The sequence below is a fragment of the Salvelinus alpinus genome, chromosome 3 (genome assembly GCF_045679555.1).
Source record: "Salvelinus alpinus chromosome 3, SLU_Salpinus.1, whole genome shotgun sequence".
Lineage (NCBI taxonomy): Eukaryota > Metazoa > Chordata > Actinopteri > Salmoniformes > Salmonidae > Salvelinus > Salvelinus alpinus.
In genome coordinates this window covers 71,185,973-71,209,148 of record NC_092088.1, presented here as the reverse complement: position 1 = coordinate 71,209,148, position 23,176 = coordinate 71,185,973, and positions in this window count along the sequence as shown.

Sequence of the window (23,176 nt, the reverse complement as noted above, 5' to 3'; positions counted from 1 at the left end):
TAAATTGGTCCGACTGGCAAAACACAAATTATGGTTTGATAGCCAAATTAGCAGTGTGTCTCACAACCACAACAACCCTGGCACAGCCATTCCAATTTTCTTGTAAACAATTTACACAGTATGCTAGCAAGCTGTTTCACCATCAAATTACAGTTAATAGCTCTACACCACAATGGTAAACCCTGTCCCTGCAGTGCCTACTGTTTGCATTTGTGAACGTATATTAGCCAAATCCCAAATGAGTGTGTTGTTAGTGGCAACCTATACAGCCTCAATCAGCTGCAATTTTAGGATATGCAACAAACAATGATTTGGCCACTGACACCCCAAGAAGAAATGCTGTTTGCTGAAAACAGCACAGATTATAAACCTGTGATTATGTAAGGTATGGTGTGTCCAGTAAAGGTTCAAATGAAAAAGCCATATTATTGACTTGCATAGACAGTATGGGTAGATGTTTTCATAGTGCCTATAATAGAATAAGTGAGATATAATGACTGAAAGGAGAATAAAAAGGTGCTCTATCATGCATTTGAAAACTACACAGCCAATACGGTTACAGCCTGAGAAACGGGCATGTTCATTGACTCGTGCATAAGTTTCCAATTTGCCAAAAAGCTTTGGCGTTACAGATGTAGTCTATCACACAACAATACATCGAGGAAATACTCTGGTCGTGGGTGACCCCTGAATTTCTAAATCAATTACTATTTTCTTAAATTGGTATTCTTTTCAACAGAGCTTTGACACGCCGTGCTTACAAGCATTTTTTTGTAGTTGAAGCATATATCATCTCTCCTCCATCTCTTTCACTTTGTTCCATTTTCTCTCTCTCCCACTCTCTCTCCTACAAATACCAATCTCCATATAATGAAAAATGCATGCTTTTATCAAGAGTACACTTCCAGGAGAACCAAAATGATATGCTTGGACAAACAAAGCCCATATCCAAGGTTAAAAACACAAGATAATAAATTGCTTGAGTGTCATGTTCAATTTTTACAACAGCATTACCGTAGCATTAGCCATAACAGGATTTAAATTGTTATCAGGACACTGAACAATCCACTTTGCATCGGCCGTGCATCCTGCCTGCCGTGATTCATCGAGAGGAAACAACAATCACATTTTTCCACCTACACACACACACATACATACCCAGAACAGACAAAGACACACACATACACACCGGGCAGCAGTTCATGTATTTGGACAATTTGTTGAATAAATTGCTTCCATCCTGGCTGCAGTTGACACTCATGTGACAAGTCCTATCACTTTTAATTGTCTTTGTTCCCCCTCACTCATCTAGCTAACGTCGCTAACCCCTTCCTTCCTCACTCTCACTCAGCTAGCTAACGTCACTAGCTCCTTCCTGCTTCAGCAAGGCCAAAATAAACGAGGTTCAAACGGATATTTAGCCCTATCTTGGCCTCTTCTGTTGCAGCAATATATAGTCCATTGATGTTTTATGAGAAGTTTCAAATGAATTGCCAGTTTTTTTTCTGTTATTAAAGTGTTGGTCCAGCCTTCCAGATTTTTTATGAAATATTACCAAACATGTATTACAATATTAATTAAATAGATGTCCTTCCAAAAAATATATAATTAAGAAAAGCAGCTTTTCTCTGTGCCCCTGCTTGGCCTTTTAGGAAGCAACAGAGTGGTTTGGGCATATACTGGTAAAAAATAAAAACCTATTTGACATCTCAGCCAATGAGACGTGCATACAATTGGATAATCAAATTAGCTACCACGTGGGGGCACTGGGGCAGACTGCCCGAGCACCAAATCAAAGAGTATTGATGGATTCGGGATTTGGAAACCCACAATAAAACTACTAGGGCACTTTACTATAACAGCAATAAATGCAGACTGATTCAAATAGATTTAAAATAGAAGGGAATGAAGAGATGGTTGTTGTGTGGAAGATCTGCTTTGACGTGCTTTCTTGTTGGCCAGCCATTTAGCTACAGTATGTTAGCCGTGGTAGCTAAAGTTAGCATGGTAGCTAACTGCTTCTAAACAGCCAGTAAGCCAACTCTTACAAACCACATCACTTGAAATAGAAGTGACTGGCGAGATAGTTGTTGCATAGGCTTTGTCCTTTTTGTTAACACCAGCTGTGGATTGCTATATAAATATAAAAAACATTGTATTATTAGCTAGTTGGCTACAGTAGGACACTTTGTGGGCTAACTCAATTGAGCTGCTAGCTAACTAGCTTTACACACTGTTTATCTAAATTAATTAAATTTCATCAGCTAGCTAACTTCCTATTAGCTAGCTATATTGATGTAATCAAATGCATTTGTCGATAACAGCCAGAAATGTAACTAGCTAATAGCTAGCTAGACAGTTAGTTATACCTAGGTAGCTTACAATGTTAGCTGACTTGTCTCAAAACAAACCTCATTGTGGCTAGCTACTTGTCAATCATGCTAGCTTTTACAGCCAAATATCACTTCAGAAACATTAAAAAAAATATATATTAAAATGGCCAGTATTGTAGACCATTTCTCCCCTCTTCCTGCAATTTTAGCTCATCTCAAATGAACAGATACATGCTGTGAAAACTAGCGTGTTGCAAACGTTCTAAAATGTTTTGTCACCAGTGCTCTGCCCAAGCAAGGCATTTGATTGGTTTGACATGTTACTATAACAGCAATAAATGCAGATTGATTCAAATAGATTTACTGATTAACACCGGGTTCTGACCGCTATTTAGCTGATTTCTGCCACCTAACTTCCCGTTTTAGGGAAGCCTGGTTGTGACGAGGCTGCTATACCATATATACTATACAGTATATCATTACCCTGAACTCCATTACCAGAATGCATGGAGAGTTGAATAGGTAGAAAGCGAACCACTATGATTTACTAAACTTTCCCCTCTTTTGTTGAAACCCCTTGACTTATAGTTTTATTGATATACAATCCATCCAGGATTTTTTTGAAAATCTGAAAACAATTAAGGTGCAGGAGCAACAGAATGTTGGGGCATTAATCACCATAGGCAGTATTTTATTCCCAGCCAGGGTTCCAGGAGTTTGTTGCCACAGCTGCTAAGCATTCTGGTAAAGGGAATGATTTATGATTGTGTAACCATAACGATGAGGCAGAGTCATTACCATATCGACAGGCTCTGAGATGGATGATCCCCATTCATTACTTCACAAACTGCTGATAAGTATTTGTTAGAAAGGGAGAAGTGCTGAAGATAAAAACATGGTGGATTGGTCTGTTGTAGGGTAGTGGTAGAACAACCTGCGTAGGGTAAACGAATGTGCACAAAATACACTTCACAGATGGAGAAGCATTGCAAGAGAGGGAACAAACATGAATTAAGTCATCATTGACTTCCTATTCGTTTTTTGAATCATTTATCTGGGGATTGCTTTTTCAAGGACCGACAGGGATAGGACAGGATCTGATACACTGACACTGTGACGCCATACAGGCCACTAAAAGAGCAAAGAGACGAGAGGTACATACTTGAGATGACCAACAGCACAGAAAGAGAGAGAGGGGAGAGTGAGAGAGAGGAGAGAGCCGAGAGTGTCAGAAAGAGAAAAAGAGAGGAAGAAGATAGAGGGTTCACACTAGGGGGTGTAATGGTTCACCAAACCCACGGTTCGGTACATATTGCGGTTTGGGATCATGGTTCAGTTTCGGCACAGCAGGCTATATAAATGCCATTTACAATGATCAGCATTCATAATGTTCCTTGCATTGTCTGTTGTGACCGGAGTGTTATGTTGTGCCTCTCAAGTTTCCATTCTGATGCTGCATTTGTAACAACGTGGGACGTGAGAATTTACTGTGTCAACAATAAACTAAAAGTACAGCTATCATGGTTGTAAAGAAATTATAGAGCTCAAAAACCACATTAATAGATTGCTTTTAATAAATAATGTTTTGTTGCATTTAACTGCCAAAAATTATGTTATAGAGGCCATTTTCTTAGTAGGTGATGTCAGAGGTCACCATCTGGGAGAAGTGGGTGCTCAGGATGATAGACGTATTTCCCACTAGAAATGACCAGTTTGAGGGCCGTTTTAAGTGGATTTTTCCCAGTCATATGTGGTAACTTCCCACTTCATTACAAACGCACTCTGAGTGTATCTGTAGCACGGTACATCTCCCACTCCGAGGTAATGTGATTGGCTATCACTGTTATTAAAACTTCTTCAGGATTGGTGTCCCTTCCACAGGACGGTTGAGCTAACGTAGGCTAATGCGATTAGCATGAGGTTGTAAGTAACAATAACATTTCCCAGAACATAGACATTGACATACCTGATATTGGCAGAAAGCTTAAATTCTTGTTAATGTAACTACACTGTCCAATTTACAGTAGCTATTATTGTGAAATAATACCATGCTATTGTTTGAGGAGAGTGCACAGTTTTTAACATGAAAGTTATTAATGAACAAATTTGGGCAGTCTTGATACAACATTTTGAACATGAATGCAATGGTTCATTGGATCAGTCTAAAACGTTGCACATACATTGCTGTCATCTAGTGGCCAGGGCTGGAATAATACATTATGGCCCTTCTTTTGCATTTCAAAGATGATGGCACAAAACAAATACAGAAGAACGGTTGTTTTTTTCTTTGTATTATCTTTTACCAGATCTATTGTGCTATATTCTCCAATATTCCTTTCACATTTCCACAAACTTCAAAGTGTTTCCTTTTAAATGGTACCAAGAATATGCATTTCCTTGCTTCAGGGCCTGAGTTACAGGCAGTTAGATTTGGGGTACAGGCAGTTAGATGTCATTTTCGGCGAAAATTGGGAAAAAAGGGTGGATCCTTAAATAAGTATGTCCAACACAAGGTGCATTGGCCAAATCATTGAAAACTTCTGCTTGGTTTGCTTATATAGAGCGGGTACCTGCTTGCTGAAATGGGCGCAAGTGGGAAGTTTGTAACGTAGCTCGAGCACTTTCACGAGGTGCCAAAACCCGCTATTCTCAACCACAGAGAATGGGCGCATATACAGTCGATGTCGGAAGTTTACATAAACCTTAGCCGAATACATTTAAACTCAGTTTTTCACAATTCCTGACATTTAATCCTAGTAAAGATTCCCTGTCTTAGGTCAGTTAGGATCACCATTTTATTTTAAGAATGTGAAATGTCAGAATAATAGTAGAGAGAAGGATTTATTTCAGATGTTATCTCTTTCATCACATTCCCAGTGGGTCAGAAGTTTACATACACTCAATTAGTATTTGGTAGCATTGCCAAATGTTTCGGGTAGCCTTCCACAAGCTTCCCACAATACGTTGGGTGAATTTTGGACCATTCTTCCTGACAGAGCTGCTGTATGTATCTGAGTCAAGTTTTTAGGCCTCCTTGCTCGCACACGCTTTTTCAGTTTTGCCCACAAATTTTCTGTAGGATTGAGGTCAGAGCTTTGTGATGGCCACTCCAATACCTTGACTTTGTTGTCCATAAGCGATTTTGCCACAACTTTGGAAGTATGCTTGGGGTCATTGTCCATTTGAAAGACCCATTTGCGACCAAGCTTTAACTTCCTGACTGATGTCTTGAGATGTTGCTTCAATATATCCACATCATTTTCCTACCTCATGATGCCATCTATTTTGTGACGTGCACCAGTCCCTCCTGCAGCAAGGCACCCCCACAACATGATGCTGCCACCCCCGTGCTTCACGGTTGGGATGGTGTTATTTGGCTTGCAAGCCTCCCCCTTTTTCCTCCAAACATAACAATGGTCATTATGGCCAAACAGTTCTATTTTTGTTTCATCAGACCAGAGGACATTTCTCCAAAAAGTACGATCTCTGTCCCCATGTGCAGTTGCAAACCGTAGTCTGGCTTTTTTAAGGTGGTTTTGGAGCAGTGGCTTCTTCATTGCTGAGTGGCCTTTCAGGTTATGTCGATATAGGACTAGTTTTACTGTGGAAATAGATACTTTTGCGCCTGTTTCCTCCAGCATCTTCACAAGGTCCTTTGCTGTTGTTCTGGGATTGCTTTGCGCGTTTCGCACCAAAGTACGTTAATCTCTAGGAGACAGAACGCGTCTCCTTCCTGAGCGGTATGATGGCTGTGTGGTCCCATGATGTTTATACTTGCGTACTATTGTTTGTACAGATGAACGTGGTACCTTCAGGCATTGGAAATTGCTCCCAAGGATGAACCAGGCTTGTGGAGGTCAGCAATTCTCTTTCTGAGGTCTTGGCTTATTTCTTTTGATTTTCCCATGATGTCAAGCAAAGAGGCACTGAGTTTGAAGGTAGGCCTTGAAATACATCCACAGGTACACCTCCAATTGACTAAAATGATGTCAATTAGCCTATCAGAAGCTTCTAAAGCCATGACATCATTTTATGGAATATTCCAAGCTGTTTAAAGGCACAGTCAACTTAGTGCATGTAAACATCTGACCCACTGGAATTGTGATAGAGTGAATTATAAGTGAAATAATCTGTCTGCAAACAATTGTTGGAAAACTTACTTGTGTCATGCACAAAGTAGATGTCCTAACCGACTTTCCAAAACTATAGTTTGTTAACAAGAAATTTGTGGAGTGGTTGAAAAACGAGTTTTACTGACTCCAACCTAAGTGTATGTAAACTTTCGACTTCAACTGTACGTGGCTATAAAGCAAAGACTCTATTTTCTTACGAACATTGTCTACCTATCGCTCTTATCCTAACGTTTTATACACAATTCTCTGTCCATTGTCGTTGTAATCTGGGAAGCCAACATTTTCCCAAACTGGAGATTTAAACGAGGATCCTCCAATTCTGGTTAATTGACCGCTTGCCATTGCGCCTCACAAAAGGACAGTTTGAAATGCAGCAATTAAAGTTTACATTTTGATTACAACGTGTGCATATGCTGTAGATGTTTTAACGGAATAGCCTGAAATGTTTTTTCAGATCAGATTTCCTCAAGAGGCATAGGCCTACAACGCACTGTAGGAATAGCCTATAGGCCTAGTGTTTTTATTGAGTACTTTTTATGTTGTTTTATGTATTCATTCGGGTTCACAGTGTGGACGAACCGGGCTTCACAGTGCTGACCGAACCGAGGTCCCCTTACCAAACAGTTTGTTACAAATACCTGTACTGTTGCACCCCTAGTTCACATGTGTAGGATTCTATCACTAATCACTGGCTACTCTGATTCATGGCTCACTTCACTCCTCTCGATTATATAGTCTACATGACCAAATGTAAGTGAACACCTGCTCGGTTCGAACATCTCATTCCAATATGTTGGTCCCCCTTTTGCTGCTAAAACAGCCTCCACTCTTCTGGGAAGGCTTTCTAATAGACGTTGGAACATTGCTGCGAGGACTTGCTTCCATTCAGCCACAAGAGCAATAGTGAGGTCGGGCACTGATGTTGGGCGATTAGGCCTGGCTCGCAGTTGGCGTTCCAATTCATCCCAAAGGAGATTGATGGGGTTGAGGTCAGGGCTCTGTGCAAGTTCTTCCACAATTCCCCCATTTGTGCATGGGGGCATTGTCATGCTGAAAAAGGAAAGGGCATTTCCAAAACTCATAAAGCTGGAAGCACAGAATCGTCTAGAATGTTATTGTATGCTGTAGTGTTAAGATTTCCCTTCACTGGAACTAAGGGGCCTGAACCATTAAAAACAGCCCCAGACCATTATTCATCCTCCACCGAACTTTAAAGTTGGCACTTTGCATTGGGTCAGGTAGCGTTCTACTGGCATCCGCCAAACCTAGATTCATCAGTTGGGCTGCCAGATGGTAAAGCGTGATTAATCACTCCAGAGAACGCATTTTCACTGCTCCAGAGTTCAATGGCGGCGAGCTTTACACCACTCCAGATGACGCTTGGCATTGCGCTTGGTGATCTTACGCTTTTGTGCGGGTGCTCGGCCATGGAAACCCATTTCATGAAGCGCCCAACGAACAGTTCTTGTGATGACAATGCTTCCAGAGGCAGTTTGGAACTTGGTAGTGATTGTTGCAACTGAGGACAGATGATTTTTACGTGCTACGCGCTTAGTGGTACCATTCTGTGAGCTTGTGTGGCCTACCACTTCGCGGCTGAGCCGTTATTGCTCCTAGATGTTTCCACTTCACAATAACAACACTTATAGTTGACTGGGACAGCTCTAGCAGGGCAGAGATTTGACGAACTGACTTGTTGGAAAGTTGGCATCCTATGATGGTGCCATGTTAAAAGTCACTGAGCTCTTCAGTAAGGCCATTCTACTGACAATGTTTGTCTTTGGAGATTGCATGGCTGTCTGCTTTATTTTATACACTGGTCAGCAACAGGTGTGGCTGAAATAGGCAAATCCATTCATTTGAAGGGGTGTCCACATAATTTTGTATATATGGTGTATCATATCACACTTTTTTTTCACACACCAAAAAAACGAATAGTCCAGACCAACAGCCTCCCCAAGAGCAGCTGAAGAAAATGATACCACATGGCCTACAATATTTATTATGGTCCTTCTCCATCTCCCTCCTCTGTTCACAGAATACATTGGTTCTGTCCGACATGGCACCCTATTCGCTATGTAGTGCACTACATTTGACCAGAGCCCTTTGGGTTTCCCTATGGGCCTTAGTCAAAAGTAGTGATCTACATAGGGACTATGGTGACATTTTGGACACAGACCCCATTGAGTCCAATAGAGGGGTCCCTCTGTTCTGTTATTCCCCAGGTGGTTGGTTAACAACCTGAAAACAGCATTCTATGGAGTGTCACAGTGACTTCACGCAGTGAGTTGTCTGCAGTGACAGGTGTTAATTGAGAACCAAACACAGGTTGGTGCCCCCAGTTTAACCCTGAGACATAATCTGCATCACAAATGGCACCCTATTCCCTTGGACACCCACAGGGCTCTGGTCAACAGTAGTGCACTATATAGGGAATAAAGTGCAATTTGGGATGCAGGAATACTTGTTTGTCCCTCCATTAACAAGGGCTTCCAAGTGCATGGATGTAAGTTTGGCTTGTACATGAACACAGACAGAGAAATAGCCAAATATCATTATTCCTCTTGTATTATTGTATCCTATGGTGTATAGTGTTGGTAAAATTCTGGGTACATGTAAGATGAAGGAGACACCACACACACACAACACCCATTTACTACCCCTTGATTATGTCTATCAAGGACACATGAAGGCCAGTTACCCTGACGCTCCTCACTTCCAATTATTCTGACCAGATAAACCTGTGTTGCATTTGTCTTTGCTTTGTGTGTGTGTGTGTGTGTGGTGTGTGTGTGTGTGTGTGTGTGTGTGTGTGTGTGTGTGTGTGTGTGTGTGTGTGTGTGTGTGTGTGTGTGTGTGTGTGTGTGTGTGTGTGTGTGTGTGTGTGTGTGTGTGTGTGTGTGTGTGTGTGTGTGTGTGTGTGTGTGTGTGTGTGTGTGTGTGTGTGTGTGTGTGTGTGTGTGTCCCACCACAGTCTCAGTGACAGGATGCTACCCTGCCCTGCCCCTTACTCTGTGTGGACCATGCCTTTAAATTGCTTTTCTCTCTCAGGTCTCTGATTAATGAGAATGGTTCTAATCGGAGTTCCTAAGGCCAACAGCATTAGTCGTAATCTTCCACGGCTCCATCCACCATCACCACTGACATTTAATGGAGTGCTAGTGCAATGGTAATGAGAATTCATTCTCTATCTAACAAGGGAAAGGGGCAGACTGATACCTTCCTCTCCCCCACGTAGGCTGAGTCCCAAATGGCACCCTATTTCTTTATACTGCACTACTTTTGACAAGGACCCATAGGAACTATATAGGGAATAGGATACAATTTGGAGGCATATTGAGACTTTCCTCTCCCCCCTGCATAGTGTAGCAGACCTATGCCTATGGGCGCAGGCCATGAGGTACTTCAAGAATCTGTTGTTTTACCTTGTGCTCTGAGGCACTGCAAATTGACCTGTGCTTGAACACACAGGCAATTTACAGCCTTCTGTATACAGCCTAGAGGTGAGTCTTACCCCTTAGCATGTGTGTATCTGACTAGCATCTGCTAGTCTACAGATGTAGGATCTTAATTTGATCACTTTTGTTACTGAGAATTTTCATGCACGGCAGGAAATGCTAACTTAGTGTATTCAAGGTTTAAAAAGGCTTCTAAAGTTTGTAATTTCGACTTCAAAATGTCAAACTTGATCAACCACTATAAAAATATTAGATTAATTATAATTCACATAATAATTCACATTTCTTGTTGCTGCAGGATTATTTTCCTACTGTAGCAAACTGGCTCAAATTAAGATCATACATCTGTAGGCAATCATAAAACAATTGTGTGAAGTCAGCCTAGCCCCATGCCTACCCAGCTGAATGAAAACCATGCCCCCATCAAGGCCCACTTTTACCCATGCAAACAATCCTCCAGTGTTCAGTTAGTAGTAAGTAAATTGCTCAGGGAGTTGTATTGCCGGAATGATTTAGCAGGTCATTCCTCTCGGTCTTTCATTATGTTTGTCTGTGTTAAATTCCCACTCTGCCCCCATCCATTCTCACATCCAGTTCCCGGCTTTGTCCATCCATCAATGGGAGCACTTTGTCAGTGCTGACTTCATCCTGGCTGGCGGCTGCAATCACACCGGGGCAGAGCAGAGCGGAGGAGAGGAGAGTAGATCAGAGGGGAGCAGAGCAGGGCCCAGCCCGGGCGGCTGCCACTGCAGAGCTTTTACACCTCCCATCTGCATCTCTGCCTCCGATCTGCTGACGGGGCCCCTGACAGCGCCGCAGCCGAAGCGTTCTATTGCACAGGCAAGCAAAAAACGAATTCTGAACCTCATTTCTCCACACTAGAATGAAGGAAGGGAGAGAGGAGGAGAGAGAGGGAAGAAAGGAGTGGGAGCGAGGGAGGATGAGAGAGAGAAGGAAGGAAGGAGAAAGAGAGAGAAATAGGTGAGATTGAGGGAAGCAGAGGGGAGGCAGGGAAGTAGCGGGAGAGAGTGGGAAGAAAGGAGAAGGAGCGAGGTTTGATGAGAGAGAAGGAAGGAGAGAGAGAGAGGGAGATAATGAGGAGATTGAGGGAGGGTTGGGGTAGAGCATTTTCAAAAATAATTCACACAAGTCAGGCTGTAGCTCAATTTGCCTTCTCCCCCCACATACCTACATCAATAGACATCACAAGGAGAAAATGTATCACTAATTAAGGGTTGATAAGCTTCATGTCACTACACTTTGGAGAGAGAGAGAGTGATGTTGTCTATTGTTTTTCAGGATTCAAAAGGAAAGCTCAAATACACAAATGTTACATTATAAAGGTTAGGACAGTTATGTTTAAATTATGGCTGTTAGCGTTAATCAGTTTATTGAGATGATTTTACCATTTTATGCTGAATTAGTGTGGTGATTGATCAAATGTGCAAGCATAATATGCAGAGAATTGTTGATTTCGCAAAAAAAATTACGATCGCAGAATCCTGGAGGGACTGACTTGTATTGTGAAGTGGTTTTAACATACTGAATTTATTGTCTGGGGTCGCTAGATGGGAATCATCTACTTCAATAAAAACCAACACTGATTTCAAAGAATGAAATAAAACCATACGATTGTTTGTGCAGCATAGTCGTTAATCCCAAATGGCACCCTACTTTGACCAGTGCCTCATCAAAGGTACTGTAGTGCACTATATAGGGAATAGGGTAACATTATGGACGCACACTAATTAGACTCCAATAGAGGGTTAATAATACCCTGTAGTTTCCAGAATGATCTCGTTATAAATGGGGCCTGTCAAGCCTTTCCTTAGCCCTCCAAATGAGTCTTCTCACTTCACTGCCCCCGTCGTCCGAAGCGGCAGCACCAGCAGCTCCCGTCCGGCTGCCTGGGATAACAAAGGATTGCTATTAACCGTGTTGTTAGCAATGATGGCAGAAAACAAACAAGTCCATAAATAAAAGTGTGTAGGGGGAAAAGAAACCCATAAACTAGATAGATAGCCAGCTGAGCTGAAACAAATGAGAGGGAGAGAGAGAAAGAGAGAGCGAAAGGGCAAGAGGGCGAGTGAGAGAGAGAGAGATATGGAAGCTGATGTTGTTTATAAAGGATAAAAAGTTTGAGAGGATCTGATATTTAATGATCAACACACACACACACACACACACACAACAGTAAAACAGCACACGCTCTCTCCTCCATTAGAACTGGGAATTGTAAGGGACCTCACGATACGATATTGTCACGATACTTAGGTGAATATACGATATGGATTGCAACTCTCATGATTTTCACGATTTTATGTATTGCGGTTATGTACCGTGATTTTATTTGTTCCAAACATATATTGCTCACCATATGTAGGCTACAGAGGGACATGGCAGTCATGAGACACAAGTTATGAAGGGAAAATACTGGACTTTTGGACAATTAGTGCAAAAATAACGACACGATATATTGTCAAAAATAATATCCCGATATGTAACTGTACAGATTTTTTCCCCCATCACTCATCATCAGCTGCTGGTACAGATCTTAGTCTGAGCCAGTTTGCTACAGCAGGAAAAATAATATCCTGCAGAAACAGTTCCTTATAAAATGGAAATGTGAAATATTATGTGAATTATAATTAATGGACATTTTTGTTGGGGTTGATACATTTTTCATAAGGGAAAATCAAGTCTGACATTTCTAAGTGGAAATTACAAACTTCAGAAGCCTTTTTAAAGCTCAAATACACTACACATTTTAAATGTCCTGCATTGCAGCAAAGTTCTCCTGCAACAAGGTGATCAAATTAAGATCCTACATACTGTATGTGCGTGCTAGTGGGATATAGTGTACAGTATGACTTCCCATGCTATGTGTGCGTGTGTGTGTGTGCGTTTGTGCGTGTGTGCATGCGCGTGTCATTTCATTACAGTTTATGCAACAACAAAGAAACATCAAACACTCAGCTGAGCAGGCTTAGACAACAAAGTGGCGGCTCTGCTCAAGTCGTTTATGGCGGACACAAACGCTATTTCTCATATTAATTAAGCGCTGTCGCCGCCGTGCTCGCTGGCTCTCGCCAAGCACATGTCCGCAGCGTTGATATGTGGGCTAAGTGTTTTCCCTGATGCCTCACTTTGCTTTCAGCCTGCCTTTCACATAGGTTGCATCTCAAATGGCAGCCTATTCCCACTTCTTAGTGCACTATATAGGCAATAGGGTGCAATTTGGGACAAACGCATAGAAAGCCCCCACTGGATCCCAGCACTGCCACCATGTGTATAGCCTAAGCCCCCACTGGATAATAGTAGACCTAGGATTCTAGTATGGCTGTTTACAACATCAGTTCCACTTACGTTAATACCCCACATGTAAACAACAATATCAATGGGTGAATAAATTGGGCAAGTAAGTTTAAGGACCCTAAAAATCTGTTTATCCAATTAAGCAATACTTCAATAATATAATCCTCTCGAACCATGAATGGGTTCACTGGGGCCACAACTGATGCTATAGGACAACAAGAGTGCATGTTGTTTCTGTTGTTTCTATTGTTGATGTTGCTTCTGTTGCTGTTGTTATTTTTTTTAATGGGGGGGTGGTAGGTCCGCTTTAATATTGCATATAGATTGTGGCTTCCATCAATGTAATTGTCTGCATCATGTCCAATCCCGTATGTATGTAAAATATAATTTAAAAAATATATATTTTCCTTTATTATTTTTCCCCTAACACTACCACCCCTCCCCTAATTGAAGTAAACTAATGGACAACAATACTTAGGCTTCTAATTCCAGTTTATACATACTATATAGATTTTATGGACACAATATATTTTACAATAGTTATCTTTTGTTTGTTTTTAGTCCCATCCTTCAGCTCCACTCAACCCTTCCCATCTATCTCTGAACACCATCCAGTTTTGATTTCTATTTGCTATATATTTTTCAACTGTGCTATTTCACAAAAGTTCTGAACCTATATACATTTTACAGACACAGTATATTTTACATGAGTTATCTTTATATTTTTAGTTTGATGTTTCACAAGTTCTGAACATTTCTATTCTAATAGTGTCTACAGATTGTAAATGTTGCTGTTGCGGTTGTTGTTGCTATTATTTCTGTTACTGTTGTTTATTGATATATGTAGGAATGGAGGAAATTGTTTCTCCGAAATGCGGAACGATGTTGTATGCAAAGGCAAAATAGCATCAACAGCGCTTAATACTAACGCCAGGGACTACTAATCCTCTCAGTCTCTGTTTCATCATGGAAAATAGTACCTCTACATAGAATTGTGTACCTCAAACTGCAACAACAAAAACACAAATGTAGCCTAAATGGATTCCATTTTCCTAATGTCAGTTTCCAGACAAAACCATATTCTATTCGTCTATAATAATTCAAACAACACAACCTGACGCTAGTGTGTCAAGACAACAGGATGTTTAAAGCCAACCGATCCCCATGTTTCTGGGAAGAACAAATAGAAAGAGGGGTATCCAAATAAGGAAAGATTGTTTATGTACCCTGGCATGAAATTGGAGGGTGTTGTGAAGAAGAGAGAGAGAGAGAGCGAAAGAGAAAAGAAAGAAGGGAGTGAGAAAGAGAGAGGAAGAAGGGTGATGGAGACGGGTGATGGAGACGGATGGACAGAGCTGACAGTGTGGTATTCATCCAGCACGCTAGAGTGCGCATCCTGCTAGTGGCAGTCGACAGAGCAATAAATCACCGGGCCCTCCATCCTGTATCTACAGCTTATTACATCCAGCATGACAAATAAATAATAATCCCTGTCACAGCAGGCCTTTGCTCAAGGATTGAGTCTGAAACCTTTTTCTCATCACTCCTGATCCTGAGAACACTGGAACAGGGGAATAGGGGAATTGAAGGCTGTAGGTGCTTAACCGGCCCTCAGTTAGAGGGAGGTAGAGAAGATGAGAAAAAAGACACCTATAGTTGTAAATGTTTTCTGAGAGGTATGATGAGAATATAAAACTGGTACTCATATTGAAAGACTATGACCTACTGTATATCATGGATGGTCAACTACATTGATTACCTATCAAGAAGTTTTATTTCAATACTTTTTTACATCCAGCATTTGGTGCAGTGCAATACATGCTCTATTGGCAGGCTGTTTGAATATACTGCATCAGATGCATTCCGAAAGGGTTTGCACTGCAATGGCTTATTTACATAATTGAACAGCTATGAAACATATGAATTAACTGGTCGTACTGTACCTTTTGCCAGTTCGCGGTGTGAACTCCTTAAATGATCTAGTGACGTCAGACAATGAATTATCCACTTTTCTCCGATTGAAAATGCGGCCCAGGTGTGTGGAGGAGGCTTTCAAGATGGAGCCGCTCAATGTTATGAGACATCAATAATGACTTTCCTTCTCCCTCTCCAACAGATCGCCATGAGATACAACTTACAATTAAGCACGGCCCGGTGATCCATGAATAATGTTTATACAATTCCTAAAGGAGCAGCAGCGGATACACAATCACATCCCTCACCATGTTTACAGCCTCTAGTCTACACATATTATTAGCTAGGAGAGGAGATGGATAGGACCATTTACAATTCAGTAACCTTCCTGACAGTCGGGCTGCCTTCATCAGCATTTTATTTCCTGTGTAACACTCTGGGTTTGCGTCCCAAATGGCACCCTATTCCTTGTGTAGTGCACTACTCTCAATGAGCCCTGGTCAAAAGTAGTGCACTTTATAGGGAATAGGGTGCCATTTGGGACACACCCTCTAAGTCATCTACAAATGTCAGAATAAAATAGGCTCCATGAAATATTCACGATCAGCTTGGAGAAGAAAGAGAGAAAGATGGATGTGATTTAGGGTGACAGCGTTTCTCCCCCCTCCCCCTCATGCGTCTTGTTTTTATGGCAGCTTTTAATTTTTATTGAGGAACAGTGCAAAGTAAATGGTTCCTCATCTAGGATATAAGACAGGGCATGTGAGTACAAAAGTCTATAGGATTATGTGCACTCTTCATGATGCAATAGGACAAGGGATGGAGAGGAGGGAGGGGAATGAGGGACGTGTTGGGAATGAAAGAGGAGAAAATTAGGATGTGGATGTGTCTCTCTGCAGACACATGTAAATCAATTTGTATTGATTTAAACAATACAGCCAACAGCTCTAAACATTTATCAATTTAGCAATTAGATGACTACAGCAGGAGCTATTCACACAGAAAATTATATTTTATATTAGTCCCGTCTGTCATGTAGCCCTGGACAATGTGTTTTATGTTATAGCCTTTTGGTAGTTTTTTACTTTATATTGCATGTCAATTATTCTGGGAAGCTGTTGAAATGTATTACACACAAGCTTTTTATGATTCATTATTTGAGTTATAGATATGCCTATTGCTTTCTGAGTTGTCAATTTTGCCAATGTGTGAAAATTAATGTTTTTCCCGATATCTCGGTTGGAAGACCCCATACATCCTCCTTATTCCCTCCTGATTCCGGGAACCCTCCAACTGGGATTTCGGGAAAACTAGGGAATTCATTGAAAGTTCACAGAATTTTGCAACCCTACACAGTCATCAGAGACAGCTCATGACTGCATCACAAATGGCACCCTATTCCTTATGTAGCATTACTTTTGACCAGGGCCCTACTTTTGACCAGGGGCCATAGGGCTCTGGTCAAAAGTAGTGGACTATATAGGGAATAGGGTGCCATTTGGGACGCACAACATGTGAAACTAAAGTCACTTTTGAGCGTTATTAGAAACGATACATCAACAAGAAGAGGCAGTTTGGCAATTAACATGTTCTTGGCAAACTAGTAAATCTGTCCTTGGTCAAACAGAGCACCTGAACTCTGCCCAGGTCGCAAGAAAGGACCAAATTCCACACAACCTGAAGGAGCATATTTTACCTACTGCAGAATGCGTCAGTCAGATTGTTGGACCTTTCATCAATTCCATGACAGAACAGTGTGACTGACACTCAGATTTACAACCAAGAAGAGCTGACATTTTGACCTCCACATGACACAGCTTTCATTGGAATCTTTTGAAATCATTCCAGAGATCTAGAAGAGTTCAAATATCTGAGGGCCTAATATCCCTATGTATCTAAATAAAAATATATCTAAATAAAGTCACAATGTTACTGCAAAACAAACATGTTACTGCAAAACAAACACAGGCATTCTCAAACTCAAAATCATCAACACACGACCTCACCTAAGTAACATTTTAAACATAGGATGGTTCAGATACAGGGGCTAACTAACTCTACCCCCTGGGTGAGAGGCATTTAGAGCTACCGATAAGGAATTCATTTTCCAGCCTCTTGTCCCTTTAAATTAGGGGAGGTCGTAAGTTCACGCCCCACACTTCAACTCTTCAGGCTGGGGTTTGGGGGTTTGAACTTCTGACCCACTGATGGAAAGGGGTCAGGCCCTATATGCACAGTAGCTGGATTTACAAATGCATGCTGACTGCATGACAACATAGCAGAGTGATCCAGCTACCACACCACAGCCTTCCTGATAACATCTCCCTTTAGGAAGAGGAGGTTTGTTCCAAATGGCACCCTATTCCTTATATAGTGCACTACTTTTGACCAGAGCCCTTTAATAGAGAATAGGGTGCCATTTTGGACAGAGCCCAGTTCTGTTCAGGCTCTTTGTATTTATGGGCATGTCCCCCTAACCATAGTCCCCCTCCCTAACCATAGTCCCCCTGAACCATAAATCATGTTAATTGGTTTACTGATAAAACCTCTGTCACAGCTCTACTCAGATTGTGCTATGGTAGGCCTATGGCACCCACAGTAACTGTGAAACAGTAACTGTGAAGTAGTTTATTTGTTTAACTTGACTAGGAGTAAGGATGGTTCTATGAGAGGGACTTCTCCTCCTCAGTCAATCAGTCAGCACTTTGTAATGTGCAAATGAAAGTAAGGGCTTTGCTTATTTGACTTCAAATGTAAATTATTTGAGTTGCATGTGAAAGCAAATACAAAGACAATACATGATGACCCATACGGTAGATTATATATTAGTTTGTCATTTTTTTGTGGTGCAGCAATAACTAACACATTACTAAGTCTATTCTTGCAAAGAGGTTGTAAAAAGGTAATTCTCAGACACAACAAAACAACAACTCCCTCCTATAATCACTATTCTTAAAACACATTTCCCCAATAGATCTGAAGGTTGTACACCACTTACAATGTCTCACTGACAATATCTCATTCATTCAAACGATAAACTATAACTTTTTTCCAGAAGATTGAGACAAATTGAAATGGCCTGAAAAGATTACTGTTTACCGAGATGATAAGCCAGCCATATGTTGCATCCCAAATGGCACCACATTTTGAATCCCAAATGGAACCCTATTCCCTACATAGTACACTACTTTTGACCAGAGCCTTATGGGCCCTGATCAAAAGTAGCGCACTATAGTCCTAGTCGGTATTATAGAACGTTGTGGCCCCGCCCACCGTTGGGAAAACAACCTGTGGTTACCTAGGTTACCCCATAAACGAGTTAGCTGACAATGTCATGAAAACGACACCTCAATGGGGCAGAAGTCTGTGTGTTGTTGTAATTCTGGATGGCCAGATAGTCAGTAACTGTGACAAGAAACTGCCATGTGGGGAATCGTAAGTTTTATTTTATTATTATTAATTTTTTTTGAATTCACCTTTATTTAACCAGATAAGCTAGTTGAGAACAAGTTCTCATTTACAACTGCGAACTGGCCAAGATAAAGCGAAGCAGTGCGACACAAACAACAACACAGAGTTACACATGGAATAAACAAGCGTACAGTCAATAACACAATAGAAAAAAAGAAAGTCTATATACAGTGTGTGCAAATGGCGTGAGGCGGTAGGCAATAAATAGGCCATAGTAGCGAAGTAATTACAATTTAGCAGATTAACACTGGCGTGATAAATGAGCAGATGATGATGTGCAAGTAGAGATACTGGTGTGCAAAAGAGCAGAAAAGTAAATAAAAACAATATGGGGATGAGGTAGGGTGGGCTATTTACAGATGGGCTATGTACAGCTGCAGCGATCGGTTAGCTGCTCAGATAGCTGATGTTTAAACTTAGTGAGGGAAATATAAGTCTCCAGCTTCAGCAATCTTTGCAATTCGTTCCAGTCACTGGCAGCAGAGAACTGGAAGGAAAGGCGGCCAAAGGAGGTGTTGGCTTTGGGGATGACCAGTGAGATATACCTGCTGGAGAACGTACTACGGGTGGGTGTTGTTATCGTGACCAGTGAGCTGAGATAAGGCGGAGCTTTAACTAGCATAGACTTATAGATGACCTGGAGCCAGTGGCTCTGGCGACAAATATGTAGCGAGAGCCAGCTGACTAGAGCATACAGGTCGCAGTGGTGGGTGGTATACGGGCCTTTGGTTTCAAAACGGATGGCACTGTGATAGATTGCATCCAGTTTGCTGAGTAGAGTATTGGAAGCTATTTTGTAGATGATATCGCCGAATTCGAGGATCGGTAGAGGCTTTGTTGCGAAATAGAAAGCCGATTCTAGATTTGAATTTGGATTGGAGACGTTTAATATGAGTCTGGAAGGAGAGTTTACAGTCTAGCCAGACACCTAGGTATTTATAGTTGTCCACATATTCTAGGTCAGAACCTTCCAGGGTAGTGATGCTAGTCGGGCAGACGGGTGCGGGCAGCGAACGGTTGAAAAGCATGCGTTTGGTTTTACTAGCGTTTAAGAACAGTTGGAGGCCACGGAAGGAGTGTTGTATGGCATTGATGCTCGTTTGGAGGTTAGTTAACACAGTGTCCAAAGAAGTGCCAGATGTAAAAAATAAAAAATAAAATAAAAAGTAATGTACATTTGTACACATTTCATGTATACTGTATACATTTCATGTATACAGAATGGTGTCGTCTGTGTAGAGGTGGATCAGGGAATCACACAGTAGCAAAAGCGACATCATCGATATATATACAGAGAAAAGATTCGGCCACGAAAATTTAACCCTGTGGTACCCCCATAGAGACTGCCAGATGTCCGGACAGTAGACTCTCCGATTTGACACACTGAACTCTGTCTGCGAAGTAGTTGGTGAACCAGGCGAGGCAATCATTTGAGAAACCAAGGCTATTGAGTCTGCCGATAAGATTACGGTGATTGACAGATTCGAAAGCCTTGGACCGGCCGATGAAGACGGCTGCACAGTACTGTCTTTCATTGACGGCGGCTAGGATATATTTTAGTACCTTGAGCGTGGATGAGGTGCACCCATGACCAGCTCGGAAACCAGATTGCACAGCGGAGAAGGTACGGTGGGATTCGAAATGGTCAGTGATCTGTGGCTCATTTCAGCTAGTTTCATATTGTTCTTGATATGATGTCTTGTTTTGACTGATTTCATGTGAACGCTAATATGGGAAAATTCGATAGCTACTTAACCAACAACTGTAGCAATGTATTTGCATGACAACAAGGGCTCATTGTGTATATTTATTTATGTTTTCAGTAAACATCTGAGACAAAATTGAGTTTACATGTTGTCAAAAATCTAAGCCAACCCTGTCTTTTTTGGCCGATAGATGCGCACGCGTCGGTTTTGTTGCTAAACAACCAACCTGTCTATTGGCTTAAGGAAAATACGTTACCTTTTTCAAAACAATTTCTTTGTTGCCTGCTTGTTTTAGTCAATGACAAAATTATGTAAAGATTACTTTACAACATTGCCTGCTCTTGTGCGTTCTCACCTCTTTGAAAAACGTAATTTTGTATTCCCTCATGCCCCTTTTCATGACGGTGTTAGCGGCCATGTGAGTGAGTGCTAGTGTGACAGGTTAAAGGAAATACTAATAGCCTGTTATACATTAAAAAGTATTAGTAAATTCATAGTATGTGAGGATCTTAAAACATCTAAGGTTAAGATCATGCAGTCAGTATTAGTTGATAGATTGATAACATTTATATAATTCTGTTAAAATCCGTCAAGCATACAAAGGGTACGAATTGTGAGAGGAATGTGTAAACGTTATGTTGATTCCTTTATGTTGTCGTGGATAAAAGTGCTAATCTGTGATCTACTAAATGCTCTTAATCTATGAGCCTGAGATCGATTGCTCTGGTCTCCACTCAAGTTCACGGAGAATTCGCGGTCTTTTTCTCATTGCACTAAACGTTCAATGAGTAAACATTCCGTATCACTATCGTGATTCTTTCTACCCTTTTTCAGGTACATTATTGATGATTAAAAAGAGTAATTTAAATGTAATAACTTGATAACATGTCAAGAGTGTTTAAGGTTTGTTTAGTAACATGTTGAGGAAGTTGGTTGGGTTTGCAGAGAGTAATGTGAGCCGTGCTCGGTTGCAGCTAGCTTCGTACTGCTAGGTACTGCTACGTAGCTGCCATTTTATGTCGATTGTGAATGAACGTGTGCGCTGTTGGTAAGATGTTTTGCGGCGTTATTTGTGTGGTTGTTTTTCAAACACTTTGTTGCCTGTTGATGAATTGTGTTATGGTTTACTGAGTTAAAGCTTTGCTTGACAGTTATATTGAAAACAGTATTTGTTTCAGTGATGTACAGTGTATACTGTTATGATTTGAATAAGCCTTGTACCCTACAAAACCTATCGTTCCTGTAGATCTGTTGTTCTGTAAAATGTGTTATTTATGTACAATGAGTGCACTGAACGTTCAATGAGTAAACATTCCGTATCACTATCGTGATTCTTTCTACCCTTTTTCAGGGGTGTAACATTTTTGGAGGCTCCGCTGAGATAGCTGCTCAGATGTCCAGTTTCCACATCCTGGTTGCTGAATTCCGAGCCAGCTAAATCCCCACATAATAACTCAGGCAGGCTGCAGTGAGGAAAGTGTTGCTGTTCGAGGAGAGCTGGAAGTTGGTGGTTAAGTACGTGTCAACTGAGGCCATTGATCGACCATCAGAGACAGTAAGGACCATCTAATTCAGAGTCAACTCCTGCACAGTAAAAGTTCCTCCTGTTCTGTCAACATGACAACCGCCTTGGAAGAACTACAGGAAGAGGTAGTAGGAGAATTGCACACCCTGACTAAAGATAAGTTACTAGAGATATGTGATTTCCTTGACATATCAGGCGAACAGAGAAGAGATGTTCAAGACAAATCCCGCATATCATTGATGACTCACATTATGAGGTTCCTTGAAAGAGAGGAAGTTGCGGAGTTAGAAGATGGCGGCATGTCGGAATTGTTGCTACTTAAAGAGACAATGACAGAGATAAGTGGCAAAGATAACAAAACATGGCAAACTGACCATGATATTGAAACAGACGGAATACATCACAGAATAGAGGAACTGAGAACTGTAACCCCACAACAAAGGGTGGGAACTGAGCAGATTACTGCAGCCAAAGCCAGTGATTCTCTGCGTCAGCCCCAACCCCATGCCAATCTTCAGGGGAGAGTGCCGCTCTCACCCAATGCACAGCCCAGCTCATTCTGGCGCAAAGAGTTTAAAATTTCTGGTCAGATAGGTGAACCGGGCCAGAAAGATAAACTGATTTTTTCCAGCCTTGCCCATCAGATCGAGAATGGACTTAACAGAGGCTATCCTGAGGTAGAAATAGTAGATGCAGTAGTCAGGGCTATTTCTCCAGGCTCACAGCTACGCAGTTACTTGGAAGGTAAACCCCAGCTAACTCTTACCACACTTAGATGTATCCTGCGTTCCCACTTCCAAGAGAAGAGTGCAACAGAGCTTTACAAACAGCTAGCTTCAGAAGCACAGCATAGCAAAGAGACCCCTCAAAGCTTCCTGATGCGCATCTTAGATTTGAGGCAAAAAGTACTGTTTGCATCCCAGGAGTCAGAATCAGGGCTTAAGTATGACCTTGCTCTAGTCCAGCGCATGTGTTTACACACAGTCCTTACAGGTCTCCAGAGTGACAGTATCAGGATAGACATGCAGCCTCTCCTGCTAGATAGCGAAACATCAGATGAGGTTTTGCTAGAGAAGCTTAACATTGCTTGTGCTAATGAGATAGAAAAACGAAACAAAAAGCGGTTTCATGCCCCACAGCCTGCTACAACTGTAAGTGTAGTCCAGTTTGAAGATACGCCATCCACAAAGTGTCCTGTGAAGGAAGCCAAAGCTAAGATACCCGCAGAACTGTTAACAGAGTTAGCTGAACTTAAGACAGGTGTAGCTTCTCTAAAAGGTCTCAGTGCAGAGATTGCTCAGATTAAGGAGACATTACAGCA